This window comes from Garra rufa, chromosome 9, assembly GCF_049309525.1.
Source record: "Garra rufa chromosome 9, GarRuf1.0, whole genome shotgun sequence".
NCBI classification, from domain to species: Eukaryota; Metazoa; Chordata; class Actinopteri; order Cypriniformes; family Cyprinidae; genus Garra; species Garra rufa.
Genome location: NC_133369.1, coordinates 7,781,514 through 7,805,834, shown reverse-complemented (window position 1 = coordinate 7,805,834; position 24,321 = coordinate 7,781,514). Strand labels below are relative to the sequence as shown.

General features: G+C 37.5%; 1 pseudogene; it reads right to left on the bottom strand.

The window, feature by feature from the left end:
* Positions 1-24,321, bottom strand: part of LOC141342527 (NACHT, LRR and PYD domains-containing protein 3-like) — a 96,873-nt pseudogene that overhangs the window by 65,320 nt on the left and 7,232 nt on the right.

The window sequence follows — 24,321 nt, the reverse complement described above, 5'->3', positions numbered from 1 at the left end:
CACACCGGACGCGAATGAAGCGGCAAGCGCGAGTGATTTACATGTTAAGTCAATGCAAAGACGCGAATAGCCATCCTGCGGCGCGAAACGCGCGAATGAGGCGGCGCGAAACGCGCGAATAGCGCGAATGGCGCAGCGCGCATTGAGCGTTTCAAGCGATTGCCGCGCGAAACGCGCGAATCGCGCGAGTTCAGAAATCTGAACTTCGGCGGAATTCCGCGCCGCGGTAACCAATCAGGAGCTCGCTGTAGTAGTGACGTGATCAGTGAGCGGAGGCTAAATTTTTTAACAAAGATGGAGGAGAAGATTATTGTTGCTGTGTGCGGACACCCGGAATTGTACGACACAACCTCGTATTTTTATAGAAACAGGAATAAAAAGGATCTTGCTTGGAAGAAAGTGAGTGAAGAGGTCGGAGAAACTGGTAAGTTATAAAAAAGTTCTTTACTCATTATGCATATTGAGACTACAGGTTAGCTAAAGCCGGCATATCGCCGTATTTTCAACTAATTTCCAGCTCACTAGTCAATGTGTTTATTCAGAGGAAGTATGCAGGAAAAAGTGGAAGTGTTTGAGGGACACTTATTTAAAGGAGAGGAGAAAGGAGATGGAGAAGAGGAGTGGGTCAGCAGCAGGGTCAGGAAAAAAGTGGCGGTACTCTGCGGTCCTGTCTTTCCTCGACCCCTTCGTTTCTCCCCGTGAAACAAGCGGGAATATGGAGAGGGGGGATGAGGATAGTCAGGCCGCAGAGGGCGAGACAGAGGCAGCAGCAGGGACAGGAGGTTTGTTGACAAGTGCAGCAATACAAGAGGGCATATAAGTTTTTTTTGTTTTGTTTTTTTGTTTTTTGGCAATGAAAAGTTTAAAATAATTTATCTTTGATTGGTGTAATGTGCAATGTTTTTAATGTGGTATTAATATTTACTATTTTCATGACAGAGATGACTTTGGAAAGCAGTGAGCCTGGGTCCCCTCTGCCTGAACCTGCTGCCTCTGCCAGCCTTTCCACACCTGCTGCTGTACCCACAGGTGTGTACAGGCAATAATGACCATGTGTACATGCATGTTATATTAATAACTAATAGCCTCATGCAACACTGAAGGTTTATGGATGAGTTTAATCCTTGTCTGCATTCTCATTGTACAAAATGTGTTATTTCAGTGACACCAAGAAGAAGGGCTCGGCGAAGGCCCAGAGAGGAGCCATCAGAGGTGGAGCAGCAGCTCCTGGAAGCTCTCAGGAGCCGTCCCGTTGCTCCGCCGCCGCCTCCACGCTCCGAGGATGAGCTCTTCCTCTTGAGCCTGGTTCCTTCCCTGCAGAGAATGCCACCTCAGACGAAAGAATTCGTCAAATTTCAAATTTATAAATTAATTTATGAAAGCAGCACAGATGGCTTAATTTGGAACATTTGGAACCTGCAAACTAGTTTTAGAAAAGAGGCAGCAATCTCTGCAGGGAACGAAGGAGATGTTCTCTCCTGTAGCCTTCTCCTCTCCTTTATCTAATCCCTCACTCTTCCCCCTTCCAAGCAAGATCTTTTTTATTCCTGAATGTAAATAATGTTAAATGTTTAGTGTATATAGTTTTATTGTGTAAATATTTTATATAATTGTATTGTAATGTAATTTCTTTTTATATATAAAGAATTTTTTTATATAATGACCAAAGGTTTTGATGTTTTACTTTGTGCACAACATAGTAAATCAAACATAATAAATCAGAAATTATATCGTTACATGGCAAACATTTGTATATTCATTCTAATTATATCCGGTTGCAAATCCACTCAGAGTAGTATAGTCAAAAATTATTTATTTGTGATTGGACCAGTGTTTTGTGTAATGTTCATGGAAATGCAACAATGAGACAGATTACATAAAAAAAAAAAGAATATTTACAATAAAGGGTATGGTATGGTATTATTTATTGCCATGTCAGCAACAAAAGGCTATCTTCAGGGCAAACAACGTGTAATGCATATTTACAAGAGATAAACATAAAAGACATAAAACAACACAGGATATAATAAACAAAAACAATAATAAACAAAATACAAAAACAATTACTCGGTCGGTTGCCATGGGACTGCTCCTTCCTCAGAAAAGTGAGCCATGAAATTCTCCCTGACTCGGAGGGCCTCTCGTGCAGAATTATTGGCTGCAACCCGACCGAGACATTGCAGCGAGTCCTCTGACCCTGGAGCCGTTCCCCTCACAGCAGGTGCCTCCGCAGATCTCCTCATGAAGTTGTGGAGGACACACGTCGCCTTCACACACCTCTCCAGAACATCAGGCTGAACTTCTATGAGGCGACGATACATCCTCCACTGTGAAGACAGGATCCCGAACGCGTTCTCCACCACTAGCCGGGCTCTGGAGAGACGGTAATTAAACACCCGTTTCTCTCTTGGAAGTGTGCGTCCAGGAAACGGCCTCATGAGGTTTTTCCGGAGGGGAAAGGCCTCATCTGCCACAAAGACATAGGGCAGGGGTCCTCTGTGGTCAGCACCAGGAAGAGGACGGTCAGGTGGCAAATGGAGGGTACCATCCCTGAGTGCCTGACCAAAGGCTGAGTTGGCCAGAGTCCCGCCATCACTCGTCCGCCCGTATCCCCCAACATCAATCACCCGGAAGCAATATTCAGCGTCCACAACAGCAAGGAGAACTAAGGAAAAAGTTCCCTTGTAGTTGAAGAACTGGGATCCGGTGTTGAGTGGTGCCTTTATGAGGACGTGCTTGCCGTCCAGTGCTCCACAGCAGAGCGGGAAGTTCCACCTCTCCTCAAAGCCCTCTGCGATGGTCCTCCATTCATCAGCGGAGGGCACAGCCATGAACTCCTCCACTAAGCAGTCCCAGATTGCAGTCACCACATCTGGGACAATCTTGCACACTGTGGAGACACCAACACGGAAGCTGCTGGCGATGGTCCGGAAGGAGTCTCCAGTGGCAAGATATCTTATAAGAGACAGAAAATTAAAATTATTAATTATAAATATGTATAATACTACTGTTTGTAACATCATTCCTTGATAATATTTTACCTTTATTTACCATTTGCCCTGTTTTTTAGCCAAGCTACATTGCAAAAACAGACTATTTCTGAATATTATAATATTCAATAATATTTCACACACACACACACACACATATATATATATATATACACACAAACACACACACACACACACTAGTTGTCATTTCATTGAAGTGCTGTATTGTTAACTGCGTGTTCAGTAGACTATATATGAATAAAAGTTATTCATATTTATAATTAAAATTATTAATTATAAATATGTATAATAATAATGTTTGTGACATCATTCTTTGATAATATTTTACCTTTATTTACCATTTGCCCTGTTAGCTAAGCTACATTGCAAAAACAGACTATTACTAAATATTATAATATTCAATAATATTACACACACAAGTTGTCATTTTATTTATGTGCTGTATTGTTAACTGCGTGTTCAGTAGACTATATATATGTATAAAAGTTATTCACTTACCGGAGGCAGATGGACAGGCGCTCTGCAGGTGGAATAGAGCGCCTGTAGTTGGTGTCTTGGAGGGAAATCCTCCCACCGACACGGGACAGCAGGTCATCAAACTGGGACCGGCTCAATCGGAAGTACCGCTGAAACCGGCCGTCATCCAGGCGCAGCTCTTGGAGGAGTCGGTGAAACTCACCAAGCTGGGTACGCCTCTGAAGGATCTGATGAACCCAGAAACGACGCCGAACAACTTTACGACATTTTTCAGCCTTCCACAACAAATAAAGCGCAGCTACTCTCTCAACGAAATCCATGTCAGCCATTTTGCAACGAACAGACTGGCGGCCAGGCAGCAGAAGCCCCTCCCATGACGCGAATTCGCGTCTGTTGTGAAGTTGTTTGCACGCGCGAATGACGCGAATTTTACCGCGCGAATAGCGCGAGTAAACTCAAATGTTCAAGCGGTCAACTACGCGCGAATAGCGCGTTTTTTCCGCGCAAGTCGCGTCCGGTGTGAACACACCTTTACTGTTGAAAAACTTTTGTCTGGTAGTGTATATCAACCATATGTAGCTGGATAGAAACCAAACATTATTTGAAAAAGGTGATTATTCCAAAACATATTCCAAGGCCTATTCTACAGCCATGATTTGTTGGTGTTTAGTAAAGGAGTGATTGCACAAGTGAGGAGTTAGTGTTAGGAACTGATCCATTAGTTTGCCATTTTAATCACTTGTGTTTGACAAAGGAAATCAAGATACTTCCTGTTAGATTGTGTTTCATAGAGAATTGTGTTGTGTTTTGCAAAAAGTGTTTTATAAAACTGAAAACTGAGTCAAAGGCTGCGAATTAGCGTCTGGTTTTGCAGATTTGGTGTGAGGTTCTGGTGTTTAAAACAACTGTAAGTAAATCTGCTACTGCGGAGGGAAGGTGAAGATTGATGGTTCTGGTGTTGATTTTAGATAAAACAGCTGATCTGAGTTAATATAATTAAAGGTGCCATAGAATGGAAAACTGAATAATAGTTGAATAATAAAAGTTCAGTACATGGACATGACATACCACGAGTCTCAAACACCATCGTTTCCTCCTTCGGCAGAATACTCGACTACTAAAATATTTGATAGCTACAGCCCTAGTGACTATGAGGGTGTCTTTCTGTTGTAGTGATGAATAATGGATTAAATCGTATTGTCTGCGTGTGTAGTGTTTAATGTTTTAAGTAGAGGTCGACCGATATTGGTTTTTACCGATAGCTAGGTTGGACCACACTGGCCGATATCGATTAATTAACCCATAGTTTTTGAAAATGGATACTGAAAGGCAACCAAAATAGTGCTCTACTATTCTTTTTAAAGTGCTAAACCATACTTTATAAATTAATAAAAAAAATATTAATCATATATTGATCATTAAAGTTATTTCATAGTCCATTAATGTTAACAAAATAAACTTCAAAATGTAACAATATTACAGTAAATGTTGAAATGAACAGACTCTAACAAGGAACAACACTTCTATTCTTCAGCTTTCATCAATCTTAGTTGATGTTACAAATGGGCTCATTGTAAAGGGGTGGGAATCTTTACATTTTAACAATATGTACAATTTATTTTGTACAAAAGTTATACTTTAAAAATACTTTATTTTTTTATTATATAAGCAGGCTACTTTTTAAAACAATAGACAGTGACATAGACAGTGGCTGCTTTAACAGACTTCAATGAATGCACAAATCTATCAGATGTTTTGTCCTGATCTAAAAACATACCTGACTGTGTGTACATCAGTTACGTATAAAAGCATTCGAAAATGCAAGTGCATTTAACCGCATCCACAATCGAGCTTTTTTGGACGAACAAACCCAAAGCACAAGTGAAAGTCTGTCAGTGCGCGAGTTTAGTGCCTCTAATAGTACTGCATTACAAACGGCAGAAATGAAGGCATATCTAAAGTAAAACACTGCGGGTGGAAGCACACACTGTCAAGCAATGCGCACGAGTCTCATAGTGAAAAAATTCTGTGCAATGAAGCCCGCTGCGTCTCTAGCGCACACAGGTGCCATATGTGGGGAAAACACAAGCTCATTGAAGAGAGGATTGCGATGCATCCATTTTTCACCCACCCCTTAATGAAACCGGACAAAAGTGAAGCGCTGCACAGACAACTCGCAGGTATCACACACAGGACGCGTCGCGTGTAGTTCAAGGGGAAGTCTAGAATAGAGTACGGATCGGGCCGCATTTTTCGAGGAGCGTCTCGCTGCAGCCTGCGGTGGACATCCAACTTCGCCCACATCCATGTGTGACGTCAGACACCACGCCTACGTCAATGCGTCATCATGTGACTCCCTTCCCCATCGGTAGCCTTAAAGAGGTGCATTTCAAAACACTTCACGAAATTTATCCATGTAAAGTAGCTCTTTCGAAATTCATGGACATTGATAATACCTGCAGTTTCTGTAACACACATGAGGAAGACTTGTGTCATTTGTTTTATAATTGTGAATTGTCTCTGAGTTTTTGGTCTGATGTTTCTATTCCTGCAAAGAAAAGTTAATTATAGTTGGCATAAGTATGTTGTATCGGGGATGTAAACAAAACAGTTCGTATTAAATAATACAAATTAAACCTAGGTCATCTTCCATATGGAACTAATTACATTCAAACAGCCGCTAAAACGCTTGCTTTGGTTCATTATAGTTAGGCAAATGGTAATTGGTAATAAAACATTTAAACCTTACCCTTTTTGTTTGTGTAATGAGATAAATTCACGTTTATTATAATCGATTTTGACATAGCTTAGACAAGATCAGATTTAGACGGACAATTAAGTTTTGGATTGTAAAAGTAACACTTAGCATATTTTCATTTTCATCTAATTCTCTAAAGATATGTCCACAAATGTGAACATTGCTAATCGTATTATCACTATTTTAATATGTGTTAATACTATTTAATATGTTGGATGTGTGACGTGTTTGAACATGGGCGTGGCGTCTGGCGTCACACTTGGATGTGGGCGGGGTTGGATGTCCACCGCAGGCTGCAGCGAGCCCTACTTGCTGAGCTCGCTTACAGCACACCGGAGCCATATAAAAAGAGAGTTGCGACACGCTTTGATCTCGCCGCCGCACGGTTCTCGTGGTTCATGGAGCTCTCAATAGTTCCAAACAGCTCCGTGCTGTCAATGTGTTTGAATGGAGTTAAATAGGATAGACAGCAGTTTTACTTTAATTTGCAGCAATTTCGAGTAATTATTATCACATAATGTGCATTGATTGTGTATTGATAACTTCTCTGAATACGCTTTACAATCGCATTTTATTCTGGGGAGTGATAAAGAGACATAATTAATATGTTCTCATACTCTTTGGCAGTCAAATGTGACCAAACACCTTAAGTGTAACTTTAATTCAATTAAATAACTGTAATATATATATAGTTAAGTTCTATTTAGTAAATATTTTGAGGAGGTTTTTTGTACTTAATATGTGCAATAATGATCCTGACTAGTGCTGGGCGATATGACGATATATATCGCGGGGACGATAGAAAAGTGTCTATCGTCCTATTTCTCTTCTATCGTTTCTATCGTTTCTAACCTAATTTTATCAATTACTGAAGAAAATATTGCATTAAATAGGCTATGACAAATGTATGATAATGTCTTGTTGCTATGCAATGCATACTCTACCTCCCTATAAGTGATAATCAAGAATAAAAATGAAGTTTTTCACAAAGAAACTCCGTCTTGTGCGACGTGATGCTTTACGTTGTTGCGACAAGCTTTAACTCGTGAGTGCTTAGCCTAAAGATGGAGACGCAAGAGGTTGAAGATGAATGCCCGAAACAAACTGAAACTGCTACGCAGGCAGCAGCCAAGAAGTACTTTTACCGAAACGTGGGGTACGTCAGTGATTGGGTGGCATTTTGGCTTCAAGAGCTCCGACACGGAGCAGAAGACAGTCATGTGCAAACTCTGCCAAAAGACTGTTTCCGCGCCCGACGCTGACGCCTGTTTCACACATACTCCGTCTGCGTTGTGTATTTTTTTTCCACATCCATGTTAACGGATTAGAGCGTTCACACTGCACGCGGTTGCGATCCGGTAATGCGTTCCAGAAGCGGTGCGCTTGCTAGGCTTGCCACGATAGACGGTGTTGACGGTGTTACCGGTTTTAAGACGCAACACCGGTGACATCACTTTTCCACCGTGACACCGTCTCCACATTTTTTTTTTTTTTTAAGTATTCGGGGTTTTTTATTATTAAATATTGATTTGAATTGAATGGAAAATATAATTCTAAATAATTTACTTAAGACGAGAGCATGCACTATAATTAAAAACTGAACATAGCTACAATGCGTCATATTTCATTTATCACGTGAGGAGTTCACGAGTTCGCGCTTAAAGTTAAGCGTGTTTGGCGTGCTTTTCGGGAGAGGGCTCCGAGCTCGGCATTCGGCCCGAACCCAATAAGTGCTCCCCCGAGCTGAAGGTGAGGAGACGGGGGGTGGGGGTTGGAGGGATGCTGAAAACAAGAGATGATGAAGGTAAGACTGCTTGGCTATTTAAAGGGATTCTCTTGTAGTGCTTAGATAGTGTTAATTATCTGTGCGAGCTCCTCCCGAAAATCACGAAATAAAACACCACAACGAGAGGAGTTGAATTTACAGAAAGAGAATGGCGGACGATTTAGTGTCAAAAAGCAATGCAAAAGCACCTGTTTGGCAATATTTTGGGTTCAAAGTTTTTTTTGTAGTTTCGTTGTCGTCCAACAATTGACGCCGAATTGCCAATTCCCGCAAAACTGAAAGTGAAAGTATAATACGCACGCATTTATAAGCTATTTAAAAGCAGAAAAAAAGAGGAAAAAAGGAAACTACCACCCCCACGGTGATACCGGTATTACCGGTGTTGTCACATGCCGATTAACCGGTGGGGAAATTTCCTCATCGTCACAACCCTAGCGCTTGCAGCAGTGGAGCGATGGTTTCGGCACAGAGTCTATTTTTGCTGTGCTGCATTGCGTTGCATGCGCTGAAGGAAAGTGACAGCGCATTGTTCGCTGTAAAAATGAACATGGATTGACACGGAAATGTACCTTAAATGCAGTCTACTGTGTTTCACAGTCAACACGTGGATTTTTGGCTAGGTTTAAAATAATGCAGTTTTAAATAAACAAGGCAACATAATAGATGCAATTATCCAGGTAGAAAAGTTCTTTAAAATATGGTTTTGTAATAAAGATTTAATGCAAACGAAAGGCACAGAGAGCAGACTGTTTCGGTCTGTGGTAAGTTTTAATTAAGCCTATGCTGTGTTTAAATGTGTTGCAGCTTGCTTGAGCAAATATACAAATCGAGAAGTCAAGTGCATTGAATAACAGCCTACGTTGTTTATAATACGTTGAGTTTAAACGAGAATATGTCTAGTATTATTGTATTAGTGTACTGTGATAAAAGTATCCCAATGCTGAAAAAGCACGTTTGGATTTGAAATTAAAATAACTTTAATAAAACAAAAAATAGAGTTTATTTTGATAATAGCCTACTTTTTAACTATGATGTGGATAAAAAAATAAATAAAATGTGAAGGCTACTGTAGCTCTACCTCCACATCTGTTGTCATTTGATACATTTATATTGCTGCACTATAATATATTTTTCTAATTTGTGACAGTTCAGTTAAATGTCACTTCAAATAACAAATAAAAATAAAGTTGCAAAAAAAATTATGCAATGATATTTATGTCAAACTTTTTAGAGTAACTCAAAATCTACTATATTTTGGTATATCGTGATATATATCGTTATCGTGATATAAAATAATCCATATCGTGATACATGATTTTTCCATATCGCCCAGCACTAATCCTGACCATTTAAAAGATAACATTTTCTAATATAGTATTTAGATTACAGTTAGTGTTATATTTAAGGTTAAATACATCTGAATGTGTATTTGGACATGATCAAACACTCTTTTTTTATACAGTATGTTTCGATTTAACGATTTAATGTTAAATAAAAAACAAAAAAAGTAATTTACTCTTGTTTTATGATATTCAAATATACAACATAACTGAATATTATAAAAGGCAAGCAAAAATGGCATTTAACATAATAGAAAAGATGAAGATGTTTAAAAAACACAAAGCAACGAACTGCATCCAGCATACATTTTTATCGTGTTTCTTGAATGCAGTCTTTACTGAAACTCATTCAACCTCCCACAGTGAGAGAGAGATTGCAGAAAGACTAAAAACATAAAAATATGACAACTAGTATCTGGTCGCTATTACAGTGTTTCTCACGTTATCCAGCTGCATTTACAGTTTAACTGTTTATTTTTTAACGATAAACATTAACTATAACACGCTTCATAAAACACCACTATTGGCCAGTTTTCCGAGAGGTCAACTGATGCATTAAAATGTAAAGAAATGCAGTAATTTCTTCAATATACTTGCGACTGTGCTTGAGAAGCGCTGAAATGAATGGGCTTCAATGCAGGAACTATTGGTTGTTTGTAACTATTGGCCGCTCCATCACACGCTTTACTTGCGCATTCCTCAGTTCCTATGAAGCCTATGGGAGTGTCACAACCATAGACTGTAAAAAATATGGACGTAGTATCCGTGACGTCACCCGTAGGATTCTGAAGCGCTATTTTGAAGCCTGTTGTGGGCGGGATTCGGCCGTCGCCATCTTGGAATTGCGTCACCGCACGTCACTCCCGGATAATCAAAAATGGGCAAAAAGGTGGGACGTGGGTGGAGCTGGCTGCTGAAACCACGCCCGCCTAGCGCGACAGTGGTGACAGCAGCGGCAACCCCCCTGTCACTCAAGTGGCCACGCCCTTAATTATGCTGAATTTTAAGGCTTAATATAACTTAAACGGATGAGTTATAAAAAAATTCACCCCCCTCACAGTTGACATGAAGGGCAAAACTAGTTATATAGACCAAAACCATTTTTTGAACCAGGCTGTAAACATACTTTTTTCTGCTGTAAAGTTGGGCATTTTAACATGGGGAGTCAATGGGCTGACTCTCTTTTGCAGCCAGTCTCTAGCGGCCAATCGATGAATTGCATTTTAAGACACTTCCGCGTTGGTTTCAATAGAGAGAGCGGGAGGTTGCCCCTTGGTCACAACCCTCTTTTTATATGGCTCTGCAGCACACATGGCCGTAGTTACCTGTGATTGGCCTGGCTGTGCGTCACTCAGAAAACAACAGGCCAATCAGAAGAGAGGCTCATGAATATTCATTAGATGGGCCAAAATCGACCTGTTTTTGACAGAGCTCTTAAAAAAGGAGCTGTAAAAATTTATTGAGATGGATTTTGGCACTTATACCGCAAATATATATTCAACAACTAACAACTAGGACATCAACAACTAAAATAAACCTCCAGAAATGTGTACAATATGGGACCTTTAATGCATTAACTAATCGTAAATAATAATCGCAAATATAATTTCAAGGGAATAATGGAGAATTATGATTTTTGTCATAATAGTGCAGCCCTATCTCAAATGACACATTAATACAACTCTCCGACTGTTAATAAACATGTTGACTCTCATAAATGACTCTTTGTCTCGTCATTTATCACTTTAACTCCTGATAGCTTTAGCTCACATGCTAACTAGTTTAACACACGCGGTATGTGAACGGCCTACTCAAATTAGCTTTGTAACGAATCATTTCAAAATGATATTAGATCAAATATATGAACATTCACTCACCAGAGCAAAACAGATTTCTATATCGTCACAAAGAAGATTAATCTCAGGCTTCGACACTGGGATCTGCTCCAATCACACTTCTCTGATTTCACTCTTCTCTCTTTCTCTCCGATGACAACACTTCAGGATGATGCCTCGATTCTTTAAGTTACGTTTTCATGTGCACTCAGTCACATTTCTCATTAGAATAATGTTTAAAGCAGTGAGTTTCTGGAGAAACAGTCTCGTATAATCTCCTCTTTCTCTCTGTGTTCGCACTGAAAGCAGCAGCAGCAGCGCCGGCGCCACATGTGGGCGGGGCTTATGAATGCACTGCTACCATTGGCTCTAAGAGATGTCCGTCACTGAAGTGAGGAGTGATTGGATGAATCTTTCTGATCTGATTTTTCTGAATCTTTGGATGAAACCTGTCTGATCCGGGAGGATAATAAATTACATATATATTTTTTTTATTCTATGTGATTATTTTGATGTCTACGTGGATGAGAGATTATAGGACGGTAGTTTGACGGAAGGGTTGGATCTTTATTAGGTTTGGGAACGAGTGAAATAGCATAAAATGGACCAGAAGTGTTTATTGAACTCCATCGGGTCCTGCTGCTTTATTGTTAGGCATTGGATTCCGGCGATATATTATTTTTCTATGATTGGTTTGTCCAGTGCACTGATTTGTTCTGTGTTAAGTTTGGGGAGTTGAATATTATTTATAAAAAATTATAATTAATATTTTCTTGTCTTGTGTTATTATCAGGTGAATAAAGTTTAGCATAGAAGTTTCCAACTATTGTATTTATTTCTTGTGGAGAGTTGGTAGGCTTCCCTGCGGAGTCCTTAATGGTTGCAATTGTTTTTTTTTTTCCCTCTGTCTCTCTTGATTTGATTGGCTGAGTATTTACTGAATTTGTTCCTATGATGGTAGGTTTCTTGACAGAGTCAACTTATTAACAACTTACTGACAACTTATTAACTGCTTATGTTACAGAAAATCTGAAAATGTCATAAATTAAGTGCTTTAAACCAGGCTTTATTGGACATTAATTGCATTAATATTCAGAGTTTCTTAAAATGTTCCAAAATACATGAAGCACACATACACACATTGGGTTTCCATGTTTTATAAGGACCTGCCATAGAATAATGTATAAATTAAACTGTATATCCTGTCTCCACTAAACCTAACTCTTAAGACTACCCCTAACTGATCTATTTTAATGTGAACTGATAAGTATTTGTATGCTTTTCATTTTGACATCATCATGCCATTTACTTTTTTAATTGGTTTTGTTTAACTTTGGGCATAGGCTTCATGTAATCAGGGTGTCTACAGGTTTGACCAAGTTAAATTTAAGACATTTTAAGACTTTTTAATACCATTTTCAAACTAAATTTAAGACTAAATTGAAAGTCTAGCACAAAACTATGAAGATATTTTAAATTATTATTTAATTTAACAGATTTTTCTTGGGAATATTCAACAGAAAACACTATTCCAGAAGAAGAAATTATTTTCTATTCCATGACAAAGTCAAGGCTCTCACACACTTTGAAGCCAATGTAACAGTGTAACAAACACGGATTTTGAGTCATGGATCGGATCATTTTTCTAATTACTGAATGCTTACTTTAGGTAGGCTACTTCTCATCCACAGCAAAAACTACTATCTGAACTAAAGTTCAGTAACAAAACAAGAACGTTTATACAAATGACAAGTGTAAATGAATACAACATAAAGTTAGTAATAAAATCAATAACACTAGTATTCAGGAGGGGAAATTTAATAATTAATTGTAAAATAACTAGTGTTTCATAGTAAAGCGGGTATTTATAGAACGCTGTCTCTTTAAGGCCAAATGCACGAACCGAATACTGGTACGCATCTCTTTCTCAGCTGTTTCGGTTCACTGAAGACATAAACGACTGTTAAACAGAACACCAAAACGGGTATTAAGACATGACTTGGTATGTACGTTTCCGTTCAAATAGCAGTTAAAGAGGAATCAATCTGTGTGAATTGCGCCGCGCGCCTCTCTCTCTCTCTCTCTCTCTCTCTCTCTCTCTCTCTCTCTCTCTCTCTCTCTCTCTCTCTCCCCGCGTGCTCGTGTCAGGTGTGTGCGGCAACGGTAAAAAAAAATAATAATAAATCAGCATGCGTGTTCCCTTTTTAAATTGTTTGAATTGGTAAAGTGGCAAGACAAAACATGTGCTAATTATAAACTTTTACTCTATGATGGTTAAACTTCACAGTTAATCTGCGAATCAAATGCGTGTAGTTGGGCGGAAACCCGCTAAATCTGGCAACACTGAGGCGTTGTCAAGCAAGCGCGTGTCTAGCAACAGAACAGATTTAGAACCTGCGCAAGAAAAATATGATCCTCAAAGCTGAGGATTTACTGATGAAGTGGAAATAAAGTATTGTAATAATCAAATCCACAAGAAGAGGAAACATGTTTTTAAATGAATATGAAACAGTTCTTTAAAACAAACTGTTCAAAGAAGTCATTAAGGAATATTATTTAATTCTCATATCTGGAAAACTGCATCACAAAATTTCAGGTTTTTCAGGATGGTTGAAGAACTCTGACTGTTTTCTCATCAGGTTTTTGAGTAGGCATTGCCTGCCTTGTGTTCTTGGAGAAAATGCCACTGATACAATCATACTACAATATAGACAGGAAATATCTGCTAGTGATAGTTATGAAGCACCTATGCATCCACATATTTGATCATAGTGATTCAGTGAATGTGAATGTCAAACCTCAGTATGTTTAGTCGACAGTGTAGAGAAGGCTGACTATAATCAGCTTGCTTCCATTTACTGAAAAAAGTGAAAGTCGTGACGTATTGTCAAGTACGGTGACCCATAGTAGATATTGGTGCTCTGCTTTTAACCCATCCAAGTGCACACACACAGCAGTGAGAAGTGAACAGACACACAGTGAACACACACCGGAGCTCAAGGGCACCTCTGTCATAGTATTGAAGGTGGAAAGAGCGCTGTTCATTCCCACCCCCACCATCAATTCCTGCCAGTGTGAGAATCGAACCTGTGACCTTTGGGTTAGAAGCCCAGCTCTCTTACCATTGGGCCATGACTGCTCCATAATGGAGATAAGCCTATACTGTTCACCTGAATTACAAAAGCTCTTCTGGTCTTAAATGATGCAAAAACAAGCTTTGAGAACACTGTATATTAAAAGTTCACAGTAAACAGGAAAATATCTGATAGCTATAGTTATGACACACATAGTTATGGGATGATTTTAGACTCAAATTGATTAATAGATTCACACACAATTATCCATGCACGGCATACATTTTATGCATGTATCTAACCATAAACAAATGCCTTTCAATGTGAGTCAGTGTAATTCAGGATTAAATGATCCTGCAGCCATTTGTAGAAACACAGACATGTTTGCAGATACAAATTCTGCATTAATATATCAAACTGCTCATGCAACAAGGATTATGTGCATTTGTGGATCAGGTGACACGTGTGCATTCATCTCTTCCAGTCGATTCTATTTGATTCATTTCAATTTTGAGACTTTAGTTCCGTCAAATCAGCGAGCGCTAGATGACACTATAGCTCCAGTCACATGAGCGCATTCCATTGTGTACGGTTTAATGAATGGTACATTGTGTTTTCTTTGTTTCTTTTGGTTTGGCTATTCTCCTCTGTCCATAGAAATATAATACAAAGGTTTTATTGAACTCTATGGTAGATTATTTAAGCCACATTTATATTAAATTAATTAATACTCCATTAAACCAATGAGCCTTTTACAGGCAATAGTATAGCCTATTCTGAAGTAGACACATACACCTTGCTGGCTAAAGGAATGACAAACTATTTTCTGAGTCAGTGTCGGCTGCAAAGATGAATTTAACGATGATGATTTGCCATCTCCGCAGTTCAGGAGAAATGCACCTTTGACTTACAGTAATGAGAGAGTGTTTGTATTTGGTTCTTTCGAAGTAGACATTTCAAGCTTCCTATAGATAGCTGTATTTCTCATGTCCTCGAGTTAAGCCTGAGCTTCTCTTCATTTGTTCCATGCTGCAGTTCGACGGAGATATCAGATATTTTTCAAAACCACAAGTTGTGTTGATATTGTAATTGTACATAAATAAAAGACATAAATAAAAGAGAGAAAACAGTCAAGCAAACATATAACAGCCCAGATTCATCTAGTGCTTAATTAAAATAGCTCGCAGTACAAGCACATATTTGCTCGTGTGAAGAGGATGATTTTTCATGTGAATTTTTCATTTTTTATTTTAGTTTTTTTTTTCGTTAAGTACTAAGTCTGGGGTACATAATAAATAATAGATTGTAGCAATCAAATTCAAATAGCCAACATTGTGAATATGAAACATTTGGAAATAGGATTATAGCACTAAACAATAAAAAAAACATCTCCGGAATAAAGTCATGATGCGAGAGTAAACTCAATATTCAGAAAAATGTTGCAATAAAATGTTGAGAATAAAATAATTGAATTTAGACAATAAAGATGCTGTGTTTCAAGAAAAAAGCTAAAACTTGAAGAAAAGTCTAAATCAAATGCTGAGAATTAACTCATGTCATGTTGATTTCATCTGGTTGGACCGCGGTAAACAGTGTCTTCAGTGGCGTTCTCCAAGTAGACCAGAGAGAAATGCTTCCTTCCTTTCTCATTGCATTTATTACAAATCATTTTTGAAATGAGTTTTTAATATTAATGCATTAATGGGTTTAAAAATAGTTTAGGGTTAGGTAAGGAGGGCTTTGTTGCCCATTAGTAAATTAAATATGTTCTAGCTATTTTTTCCCTAACCAAACTATAACATTTGAATTCACAAATATGCCTCTTTGTTCACGTTAATGAATCACACTGGGCCTTGTTTGTGTGTGAAATGCTGTAAACTGCGAAAATGAAGTCTCAAAATACAAATGAACTGCACAAGACTGACTCAAACAAGACGTCAATAAATGCACATCTGACCCACAAATGCACAGAATCCTTTTTGCATGAGCAATTTATGTAAGGGATAATCAACGGTTTGCCGTGCATTAAAGGATTTTAAATGCACGACGTGGAGGCTAATAAACGCCCGACGCAAAGTGCATTTTAAATCCTTTAACGCACGGCAAGCCGTTGATTATCCCGCTTATTCCATGGTTATAGACAAATTAAAACTAGGATTGATATTTGCAGCGCAAAATTTGTCTGAATGGATAAAAAAGACGTCAGTTATGACACGCAGCTCTAGCATTCTGGCCGCTTCAAATCAGACTCAGAGATTAAATAGTCCGGTAAAATCACATTTATTTGAATGAAATATAGCATTTGTTTCAGTAGATTATCGATCGACCAAGAGAGAGTGTGAAGGCAAGAGAGATGACAGTTGTGTGTGTGCGTAACGTTACCTGCCTGCATGCTGTGCGTCTCTCTCTACAAACAACAATTCATTCACAAACAGCAGTTTTACTGCCCCGTTGCTGAGGAATATAATGTAGCGATCTAGTATCAAGGCTATTTTAATAAGGATCGCAGGCAAACGCCGACAAGAAGTTTATGAATGTGCGCAGCACAATGCAATCTCTGACCTCTCTCTCTCTCTCTCTCTCTCTCCTCTTACAAACACTAGTGAAATGAAAAACATTGATAAACCTTAGTGAAATTCATTCATATGCATTACTGAAAACCTCTTACAAACAAGAGTGAAAACATTGATAATGTTTGGCTTTTCGTATTTTAAACAACATTTTACTGTCGTCAAGTACAATTCCGAAGGTGGGACGAAACAGCGCGATGTTACAGAGTTCGCACCGCGCAGGCCTGTCATAAGCGCGGCTCTGACTGTGACCGACTCCCAGCACAGGCACACGGGGAGGACATGTTCACTTCGCTAGCGCCACCGAGTTGATAGCGCTGGCGTCAGCCTCTTTTCGTACTACACAGTAATTCGTGATTCTCATTGCACATAACATACTGTAAATCAGTATTTATTTATTATTACAATTCTTTTACTTATTATTTTTCTACCACAGCAAAGAACTGCACGTAGCAGAGACGTAATAGGCTACTGTAAGTTAGTCCTCTGGAGGAGCGTCCAACATTGTTAAGCACGTCCAAGTGTTTATTTTTGTAGGCTACTTTACTGTATTTTATTTAGTTAGTTTATTTTAATTTAATTTAATCTGCCAAAAACATGTTTAAACCTACGTACTCTTTAGTATGTTCCATATTTCCACAATGAAAAAATAATGAATAATGTCCTGGAAGAAAATTACGAGTGCTTTACAGCTTTCCAGCCCAAAGCAGGTAACACTACTATTTACATGTAGTAATGATAATAATAAAAAAAAAAAAAAAAAATGAACACATGAACTCTAAATGTTCGCCCCGCGCTGTCAGCGAATCGAAGCGAACACGACCTCGCTGCGCGGTCGGTCACAGAGCCATGACGGATCAGCCGGGGGCGAGCTCTGTAACCATAGATGTATATATACATAGATTCCTCATTAGCGACTGTTTCTATGGGCCGTTATGCGTAAGCCGCCAGCCATATTGTAGCGGTCAACTCGACGTCATTCACCCATAGATCTATGTAATTGACCATAGTAATCGCTGAATATTCGAAATGCCACAGTCCTGCACAGCCGTTGGTCTGCGAACCTATAGTATGGCGAATGATGTCCAGTTGATCGCTGCAAAATGGCAAACGCATCTACGTGCTTGGAGCGGTCCAATGGGGTATCTACGTATAAATATCTATGTCTGTAACATCGTGCGTGCCGTGTCGTCCCACATTCGAAATAGTACTTGAAACGATAAAATGTTGTTTTAAAATTTTTTAAACTTCAGACAACTTAGTCGGTTCCAGTCGGTGGAAACAATCGTTAAGTGTGTTCAGCTCAGTCTTAGAATGTTTCTGCTAGTTGTGTAGTGTGTCCCCAGCATTAGACTAACCTCCATGAAGCAGACGCGCCAAATTAAGCGGAAGTGTTGACACAGCTTCCGTTTCAAGTGAAATTAGCTCTCATCACATACTGAAATCTCGACTCATTTCAGTTATGCACATCAAAGAATTTCAGTAACGTTGATCAATGTTTTCACTAGTGTTTGTAAGAGGTTTTTCAGTAATGCATATGAATGAATTTCACTAAGGTTTATCAAATGTTTTCACTATAGTGTTTGTAAGAGGTTTTTCAGTAATGCATATGAATGAATTTCACTAAGGTTTATCAATGTTTTCACTATAGTGTTTGTAAGAGGTTTTTCAGTAATGCATATGAATGAATTTCACTAAGGTTTATCAAATGTTTTCACTATAGTGTTTGTAAGAGGCTTTTCAGTAATGCATATGAATGACTATCACTAAGGTTTATCAATGTTTTCACTATAGTGTTTGTAAGAGGCTTTTCAGTAATGCATATGAATGAATTTCACTAAGGTTTATCAATGTTTTCACTAGTGTTTGTAAGAGGTTTTTCAGTAATGCATATGAATGACTTTCACTAAGGTTTATCAATGTTTTCACTATAGTGTTTGTAAGAGGTTTTTCAGTAATGCATATGAATGACTTTCACTAAGGTTTATCAATGTGTTCACTATAGTGTTTGTAAGAGGCTTTTCAGTAATGCATATGAATGAATTTCACTAAGGTTTATCAATGTTTTCACTATAGTGTTTGTAAGAGGTTTTTCAGTAATGCATATGAATGACTTTCACTAAGGTTTATCAATGTTTTCACTATAGTGTTTGTAAGAGGTTTTTCAGTAATGCATATGAATGAATTTCACTAAGGTTTATCAAATGTTTTCACTATAGTGTTTGTAAGAGGTTTTTCAGTAATGCATATGAATGAATTTCACTAAGGTTTATCAATGTTTTCACTAGTGTTTGTAAGAGGCTTTTCAGTAATGCATATGAATGACTATCACTAAGGTTTATCAATGTTTTCACTATAGTGTTTGTAAGAGGTTTTTCAGTAATGCATATGAATGACTATCACTAAGGTTTATCAATGTTTTCACTAGTGTTTGTAAGAGGTTTTTCAGTAATGCATATGAATGACTATCACTAAGGTTTATCAATGTTTTCACTATAGTGTTTGTAAGAGGTTTTTCAGTAATGCATATGAATGACTATCACTAAGGTTTATCAATGTTTTCACTATAGTGTTTGTAAGAGGCTTTTCAGTAATGCATATGAATGAATTTCACTAAGGTTTATCAATGTTTTCACTATAGTGTTTGTAAGAGGTTTTTCAGTAATGCATATGAATGACTATCACTAAGGTTTATCAATGTTTTCACTATAGTGTTTGTAAGAGGTTTTTCAGTAATGCATATGAATGAATTTCACTAAGGTTTATCAAATGTTTTCACTATAGTGTTTGTAAGAGGTTTTTCAGTAATGCATATGAATGAATTTCACTAAGGTTTATCAATGTTTTCACTAGTGTTTGTAAGAGGTTTTCAGTAATGCATATGAATGAATTTCACTAAGGTTTATCAATGTTTTCACTATAGTGTTTGTAAGAGGTTTTTCAGTAATGCATATGAATGAATTTCACTAAGGTTTATCAATGTTTTCACTAGTGTTTGTAAGAGGCTTTTCAGTAATGCATATGAATGAATTTCACTAAGGTTTATCAATGTTTTCACTATAGTGTTTGTAAGAGGTTTTTCAGTAATGCATATGAATGACTTTCACTAAGGTTTATCAATGTTTTCACTAGTGTTTGTAAGAGGCTTTTCAGTAATGCATATGAATGAATTTCACTAAGGTTTATCAATGTTTTCACTATAGTGTTTGTAAGAGGTTTTCAGTAATGCATATGAATGACTATCACTAAGGTTTATCAATGTTTTTCGTTTCACTAGTGTTTGTAAGAGGCCTTTCAATAATTATGGCCTCATATGACTTGACTCTTAATGTTAAGATTGACAATTTTGATTATGCCTTTTACACCACAACTGAAAGGATCAAGGCATTTAATTCGTGCTTGCCCTGAAAGAAATAAGGAGGGTAATTCATCAAAGCTGAGTAAGACAAGAGAGAGACTAATCTAAATAGTGATGATGAGGAAAGAGTTGAAGTAGGGACCTCATATGCTTCCTCTCTGAAAGTTAAAAATCTGACTCTTGTGGAGAACGATGGTGGGTCTAGTGTTTCTGAGGCCCAGAACACAGTTTCTGAAGCCAGCACATTAAGAGTGGCTTTATAAAAAGAGGAGTCGAATACTGCTGGTGTGGTGGGTGATAGAATCAGCGAGTCTGCTTCTGAGTCAGTCTTAACAAAGGGTAAGAGTGTTATTATAAATCAGCAACGTGTTGAGATATGTGAGGATGCCGATCTAGCATTGGATAAAGCTGAGTTTAAGGTTCCAGGCAAAAAGGAAGAATTCAAATGAAGTTCAGAGAAAAGCAAATGTAGTTGATGATGATGATGACGATGATAATAGCAAAGGAAGGATGGAAAGTGACAACGAATCTTCTGACTCTTCTTTCAGCCTTTCTCAAAGTGATTTATCCAGTCGCAGCTACGAGGCAGAAGATATTAAGCTGTTCCTCAGGGCAACAAAGAATAAGAGAGGAGTGCGTGTCTGAATATTTTCCAGATATTAAACAGTTTGTTGATAAAACAAAAATGTTCATGGCAGAAAGCTTATTCACAAATAAGGACATTTATTGACTAAAGAAAATTGTAAGAATTTTAAATTCTGATTTGGTTGATGATAGCTAAAAAATCTGAAGTGGCATGCTTTGGTGCTCTGATTTCTATGTTTTCAGCTTGGGCATGTTCTTTGTTTTCACCTTTTCTAGAAATGAATGAAATCAACATTGCATCATTAAATATTAACGGGGCTAGAGATTAAGAAAAGAATGGAGATATGAGTTTATAAAGCAGAATAAATTAGAAATGGCTGTAGCAGACGAGGTTTTTAGCGTGTCACAGTAGCTTAGGGTTCAATATGGACCAAAGATCAGAAGCCAGGAACGTCTACTGGAGAGAGGGCGAGATGCTACTGGTGAGTGAATAGACAAGACGATTAAATTTGATTAATAAAAGAATTTATATCGATGGGTTTCCTTTTCTTTTTCCTTGTAGTTTGTTTAGAGTAATTATATTAATGGACAATCAATTAACAGCAGTCAAGAAATATTCTGTTTTCTAGAACAGTATCAAAAATATTAACAGTTCAACAGATTCAAATCGATGTGGACCAAAATAAAATAAATTCTCAAAAAACAAAACAATAGTGTGTGTTTCTTCCAAATAAATTCACAATAAAATACTCTTCAATGAGCTTTACATTCAAAAACCCAATAATTCAAAAAGACTTTGTAATAGGATGTTCACTCTGACTAAATTCAGAAAATAGATGTAAATGACACTTTTTCTTTCAAAACGCAACAGTAAATTCAACCATGAAATGTAAAAACACAAGAACAAATCAAACGATTCAATTGAACGATGCTTTGCGGATAAACGACTCAGTCGATCAAAGTTCGTGAATCAAATGATTCAGCTTCAAAAGCTGAACACTCGTTCAAACAGTTCCAGTTCAAAACCAAAGTCTCTCCGTTTCAGATGCAAAAAATCTAATTTGTTCAAAGTATCGGGATCTTTAATTGTGTCCAAAAGAACAGGAAACAATGGAATTCTCCTATCAGTCCATGAATTCAGATCACAGTTCAAAGGTCCGTGGGCAGCTCGCCATTTGTGCACATGTAATCGCGATCAACACAGATGATTCTCACCAGAGGATTACGCTCGGCACAAAACAGGTAATTCTCTCAGAAGATCCCGTTCGTAGAAAGAAACATATAACGTTAGAAGAAAAGAAAAAAACAGCCTAGCAAAACACAATTAACTTCTGATTCAAACGTTTTCATCACAAGTTCATACACACATCTCAAATACAACGTTTCAACTGTTATTAAACACGTTGAGTTTCATAAATTACTCGTTGTCTTGTCTCATAACCCATTTATGAATATTACCTGAGATAGCTTTAGCTCACATGCTAACTAGTTTGACCCATGCGGTATGCGCGCGGCCTACTCAAAATTGCTTTGTAACATCTCATTTTGAAATTATATTAGATCAGTATATGAAAATTCACTCACCAGAGCCAAATAGAACAATATTTTGACACAAAGATAATTAATCACAGGGCTTCAGCACTGAGATCCACTCCAACTAACTACACTTCTTTCAATTTCCACGTCTCTCTTCTGTCTTTCCGTCCGACGACAACACTTCAAGATGATGTCACGATTCTTTAAGTTTCGTTTCCAAGTGTACTCTATCACATTTCTCCTTAGATTAATGTTTAACGCTGTGAGTTTCTAGACAACCGCTGCGGTCTCGTGCAATCTCGTCTCTCTGTTCTGAAAGGCGCAGCAGCGCCGGCGCTTCTTCTTCTTCTTCGTCTTTTTTAATGGCAGGTGGCAACCTGGCATTTAAGGTGCATATCCGCCACCTACTGTGCTGGAGTGTGGGCCAGAAATGTAAGCATCTGATCACGGTATGACTCAAAAAAAAAAAAAAAAAACACCTTTACTTTACCTCCTTCCTACCTTTATAATTACTTTACCAATCAATTAAATCCTTTTCATTAAACCAGTTTCTCTTAAAAAGTTAAACAAATCTCCCATTATCTGCTCTCCGATTTTAAAAAGATTTTTAAGGCTCAACATGTTTTCTCCAAACTTCAGTACTTCCTCTTTTAATTTTATCCTTTGTTTTTCATATTTGACACATTCACTAATCACATGTTCCCAGAGCCGGATTAACGCAAAGGCAAACTAGGCACGTGCCTAGGGCCCGATTGGAGGGATGGGGCCCAGACAGAGGGCAAAAAAAAAATAAAAATATAAATAAAATAAAATGTACAAATGTCCTATCTACAATTTATTTCAATATTTATTAACTAAAAATAGTGACGATGTTTATCTTAACCATAGACTGTTACATTACGTCACATTAACGACAGCCCATGACTGTTTAATATATACAAAGTATAGTCTTTGATATATAGCAGTGACCCGCGGTTATGAATAAAAAAATTAATATTTTTAATGATATTCAGGTCGCGGACGGTCGGGTCGTTTGAAATGAAGATGGCAATTAAACCTTTGTAATTTATATAGTAGCTACTAGACACGATTTTCTATAAAATATATACTTATTGGCTGAATAATATTTACCTTTTGAATGTTAAGCGTTATTAACTGTAGAATAAATGCTGAGGCGGGACAAAATGCCTGATTTCCCAGGTTGAACTGAGCAATGTAATTGTACCATTTTTATAGGCTACTATTTATATAGAATTATTAGACACATTTCACTGTCTTTTCAAATGCCTAGGTCTGTTTAATTTCCTTAATTATAAAATTTCTAGCACTATTTTTAAACTTTTATTTTAGCAATAATATATAAATTACCTCATATATGCTTGTTTAAAACCAGGGATTAATAACGAAATCCATGTAAAAACGGTATGTTTTCTTTACATTTCCACAGAGCAAAACGAACGAAATTAAACATTACGTAATAAATTTAAAGCACTATAATTTCCTTATTCATTTGATAAAACTATATTATTTTATCATATTCGTGATTCCTGAATTTATATATGAAAACTTCGTTTTGAAGTGCATTTGTTATGTTTGTATAAGAAAATTCATTAACCAAGCCTATTAAGTTGATTTAAATATTCTTGATAATTTTTAGAAAAAAGGAATTAGCTTGTAGTCTATATATTTTAGGGCTATAGGCTAATATTTTTCTTAACTTTTATTACACTTTAGATCGAAATAAAACTATTCTTTATTTAACATTGCAGAATTACTGACATAATTTAGAGTATTTCGAAAACGAAACTAATCTGTATAATGGAAAGACAAAATAAATCACAAGAACAATCTGTATTTTTCTTTTAATCAAGAACATTTCTATTGACAAAATTACCTAACAAATGCCGAATGATGTTTGACAGTGAACGCATCTCCACCGCATAGCCGCATATAATCGCTGGCGTCAGTCACAAATGTTAAACATGCGGGTC